Below are 5,274 nucleotides of genomic sequence, written 5' to 3' on the forward strand. Positions count from 1 at the left end.
ATTCAAACACAGCTATGATATAGCCTCCAAAGGAAGAAGCCCACTGGCTTGGTCAAAAGGCCTGACACACCGTTAGGGCAAACTTAAAGCAAGGAGATATGGACTGGATGGAGCCAACGTGGGTTCCTAAACTGACTAAGGAAAAAATACAGCTTTGTAATGAGTCTTTGGGAAAACCGACTGAAACACAGTCCTAATGTCTCCAGAGATGGGGACTCCACCACCTGTCTGGGCAACCTATTCCAGGGACCTATCACCCTGGGCAACAGTGGTGGTTAAAGGCCATCACCACAGCAGTGGGCAAGTTTCCAGAGGGACAACTTTACCTTTTCAGGCTGAATCATCCCCTGGGGTGCACCTGGAGTGGAGGTTGGAGCACTGGAGGAGGTGGAGCTGGGCAGGATGGGAGCACATCCCCCTGCCCAAAGCCCCTTGCAGCTGGTGGGGGGTGGGGTTGAAAGATGCCCAGCCTAGCACAGTGGGCTGCTGCCTTCTCCGGGGTGCTCCTCCGTGGAAGAATGAGCCCCTTTTCTTTTCATGGCATTGCTGGAAGGCAGTGCAGGGGTGGGGACGGGGCGGGAGGGGGGGTTTGTTCTGGTGCTGGGGGACGCGTGCACACAGGCATACAAATGTTAGGAGACAAAGGCTGTGATTAACGACCGGTGCTCCCACTCCCTCCTTATTACAGGAAGGGATTTCTCTGATGGCCTAGTTTCAGCTTCAATTTCCCACCTTATCATCAGGATCCCAGGTCTGTTTGTCCCCTCAAAAAAGGAAGGAAGGGGATGTCTCAGGGGCAACAGGGCAGAAATAATGCTATGGTGCTGCCTCCAGAAACGTGGATGGGGCAGAGGATTTTGCTGCCCCAAAGCTTTCCCAGGAGGCAGATCCTGGGGCAGCCAGAAGGATTATGCCCAGCCATGCAGCATTATTTTCTGGCATGGCAAGAGTGCATCTGTGCTTTCCAGCCTGACCAAGCCAGAGTGTGTGGAACAAACGTGCTGGAAATAAAAACCTCCTGCAAAACGGAAAATGGAGAGAGGAGCAGCTATTTTTAAAAGGGACGGCACCTCCTGCTGCTATGAAGTCAGTCACAGAATCATTCAGCGAGGGACTTCTGTAGGCTGACAGCTGACAGGCAGGAGAAACAGCTCCAGCAGACTGGTGAGAAGAAAATGGGAGATTTTGGGTACCAAGAGGTGCTTGTTTGCAAATAGAGAGAAGGTTGTCCTGTGCTGCCATGGGCACAAGGCGGATGGGGGAAAGCAACCCTCAAGGACTTTCCCAACATGCTGGAAATGGGAGTGAGATGCTGATAACCCTCCAAGAGAGTGAGTGCTGCAAGCAAATGTCAGCTCAACCACGTCTTTCCCCCTCCCCACCCCAGCCTATCCTCTGCTGAGGTTTTCCTGCTTCTAAAAATATTCAGCCTCTAATTAAAACGCCCACCGTGCTTGCCAGGGCAAATGTATGCGGCTACAGAGCTGAGCTGGTCCTGGAGCTTGCAGCTAACCAGCCTGGCTGACTTTCCTGGCGTGGGTGGCTGGAGTGATGTCTGATACCAGGGTTTAGCCTGTCACGCTGGGTTATCAAGCTGACAGCAGCTTCAGGAAGCTGGCATGAGGGCCTCCTCCAATTTTCCAAGTCTGAAGCCACCGTGTGCCTTTTCCTGCTCCGTGAGGACACGAGTACTGAGTTTCGGGTGCCTACGTCCTGTGATGAGGAGGGACACCATGCATGAGCAATGTTGGGGCTCACACTGCTGAGGGAGGCTTGCCTGCTTTTTTTTTCCCATCCAAATAATAAAAGTCACTAGCAAAATAAGATGTCAAGGCAAAGGGATGCACAAGGTCCAGAACAGCGCTGGAACATAATACAAATGAGGCATTCACAAGGAAGTGTGAGAATCCAGCTTCAGACCCATGGCTCCCAGGACAGTGTCTGTCCCCAGGACAGCAGGACATTCTCTAATCACTCCAACTGAGCCTGCATCCCAGGGCAGGATCCCATCCAGGAGCATGGTGGTGTAGCCTACTGATCCCAGCCTAATGGTGGACACCAGAGGAGCAGTCATCTCTAAGAAGCGGTGATGGCTTTTCCCACCATAACTTTGGGAGAAAGATCTGGCCTCTCCTGGACATGTCAACCCCCAGGTTATAGTCTGACTAGTACCTCACATGCCATCCTGCAGGACAGGGGAAGCATATGGAGAACCAACAGCCTCTTCAAGGCAGCCTGCAGTGCCCTCAGGCTGGGGAGGACTGGGAACATGGAAGCTTTCTGGAGGTGGTTTCCTCCCAGGGCCTCTGCTTGCATCACTTCTATACACAGCACTGAGAAGTGCTTAAAATGAAATTTGCTATTTAAGAGCAGGCAAAACCCTCCTGAGAGGATTCTATTTATTCTTGAGTTGCAGTGGCTCTGCACGCTCTTAGCCCTCCATGCAGCAGCTCCTTGGAGAGTGGAGCCGAGACTGGTCCACGTGTGTCTCACCACGAGAGCTCTGTGGTCTGGCAGCATGAAGCTTTCCCTGCACCCGTGCACTTCTTCCCACCCCCTTAGTCTTGTGAAACAGCTCGTGGGCTCTCCCCACATCATCCACTCTGCAAATCCAGCCTTTTGACCTTAGCAGCCTGTGCCTCAGGTCGACCAAATCCATGAAGAAATCCCCACCATCTCTGGTCAGCTTTGGAGCAGGAAATTTGCTCCAGATCCTCTTGTGCTGCTTCACTGCCACATGTCCATAATTTCCTTTCAGTCAGCCAGTGAAGCTCTCAAGCTTTTCTACCAGTGAGGACCCCAGCGAGCCAAACACAGCAGGACAAATCCTGCTGCCAGTTTGGAGATTTCACACCCGTGAGGCTGGTGGGGCTGAGCAGCACAAGGAGAAGCGTGGTGCACTTCAGACCCAGCAACAGCTGTCACCCTCCCAGCGCTAAGGCAATAAATCCAGGGGATCCGGGTTTATTCTCCTCCAAATCACTTTATTATATTGTGAGTAATCACAAAGCCTTACAACGCCGCAGAGGTTCTTGAAGAAAAAAAACCCCAAACTAACACAGTGACGGCACTTGCCAGCTTTTACTAGCAGCGAGTGTGAGATTACACAAGGAAATCTTGCAGTCTTCATCTGGATTGTCACATTGAGTTTTGAACTTATCCCAGTGCCTCAAAGACAGGAATCCTGACAGGAAGTGACCCTCGAAACATTTAATCTATGTACAGACTTAGAAAAATTAACTGATTTTTTAAAAAAGTTACATTTTCTGCCAGCAGAAAAGAATTCTCTTAAAAAGGCAAGATCTACTAAAAAACACCTTCTCCTTCCCAAACTGTCCCAGTCTTGCACTGCAGTTGGTTGCTGTTCCCCTTCAGATCCCTGCCTGTAGGCACTCCTGTTGCCTTTTTAAGAAAATCAATGTTTCTTGTGATTTTGAAGGCTGGTCCAGCATTGCAAAGGCTCAGTAGAGGGAGAAACCCTCCAGCACTGAACAAAAGGGTTAAAATCCCACCCTAAGATCTGTGATTGAAAAGGAGATGCATAAAAATATGAGCGATTGGTTTCAGTATCCCAAGTGAGGTCTTGACACTGGTTTTTATGGTCTCAGTGTGTTTCAACCATCCCTGGAGACAGCTGCTTAAGCAACAGGGTTTCCATTTGTAAAGACCTTTACAGGTGTGAGGACAAAGCCTGAGCTTCTCCCACCACTACCAATGAGGGTTGTGAGATGGGTTTACATCTGCATCCCCTTTGCATAGACCTCCCTAAACCAGATTCAGACACTGAAGGTGGCCGTGATGGAAGAGTGGGTTTAGAGACCAAGCTGCAGACCAGCCTGAGCAGGACCCCCGTCCACAACACCCCTTCCCATTTTCAGGATAGAGTGTTCCAGATGTGGACCAGACCTCAGCAGACATCTCCAGTGCAGGAGCTCCTACAAGCACGTTAAAGGCTTCAATCACATCACTGTGTCATGCCATGTTCCTCCGCTTTCTCCTAGCCTGGAGAAGATGAGGAATGAGAGGAGCTCCCCTTTGCCTTGCCAGCATTTCAGCAACGTAGGAAAAAATGAGTAAATCTCTGAGGACCAGGCTTTTTATCAGATTTCAGCTGGCAGCCAAGGAGCTGTGTGAGAGAGAAAAGCCACAACTCTGGGAAAAAAACTCTCAAGATCTTTCCCCTGATAGGCAAAGCGCTCCAGGGTTGCTGGCGTCACTATTAATTCTTCCCCTGGCACATTCTGGAGAGCATTTTGGTGCAAGAAATGGCCTCACATGTGCCCAGTGGAGTCACAAAGGTTGTGTTCAGATGGAGGACATCAGCATGGAAACAGCTTACTCTTTATCCTCTAGGACTGCGTCTTGGTTTGATAATGTCACCAAGATGAGAATCCCTGTCAAAGTTTTCTTCCAAGCCTCTCCAGAAAGGGAGGAGGGATTTTTTTCTTTTTTAAGCTTGGCTACATGATCTTTTCACTCTGCAGCTCAGTTGATTTGGTTCATTGGTGGCTGGTTCCTGGGGGAGATGTGGGTGTTGGCAGACCCTCTGCTCCCCTTGCTGTGCTGTACACAGTCTCTGGGTAATGGCTCGCTAAGGTTAGAAAGGCAGGATGTTGCCAAGTTGGACCTAAAGTTGTTAAACATGGAAAGGATCGAGGTGGGAAAACAGGGAGAAAATTGTGGGAAACCTTGATTTGCACAATGTTCATTGCACACCTATGCAAATAACATGTAAAAAAGCAGCACATTAGGAGCACCCTGTATTCAGGTTTGTCTGGAAATGTTTCTTCAAGACCGAAAGTGCATGACAGGGAACAGGGTGCTGCTAATGAAGGCAACATCCAGAAGGCACTTCTTGGGGAGTAATAATTAAAAAAAAAAAGGATGACGTAAGCAAGCAGCTACGGAGTCTGTATGTTTTGGTGTATGCTCTGGAGAGACGTAGCTTTGCTCCTACAAACGTGTCTGGGGCACGAAGGTTTGCTCCAGACTGACTGTCCTGCCCTGGGACCTGCAGAGAAGCTTGGGCCCTGTTTTCTACCACCACCACTCTTGAGCTAACGTGCTGCATGAAGTACCTCAATGCACCAGGTAAAATCTGGAGCCTGCAGATGGTGTGGACCAAGATTTGACAGTTTATAAAATCCACGATCAAGTATTAGCATATACAAATATATAAATTATTGACAGTTTTACAAAAGGCACACTGCAAGCCACCTCAGTCCGACATCTGTACAAATCCCCCAGCCCCCCCCCCCGGCCCCCTTCCCCACC

Source organism: Merops nubicus, unplaced genomic scaffold, assembly GCF_000691845.1.
Source record: "Merops nubicus isolate BGI_N331 unplaced genomic scaffold, ASM69184v1 scaffold47760, whole genome shotgun sequence".
Taxonomy (NCBI): domain Eukaryota; kingdom Metazoa; phylum Chordata; class Aves; order Coraciiformes; family Meropidae; genus Merops; species Merops nubicus.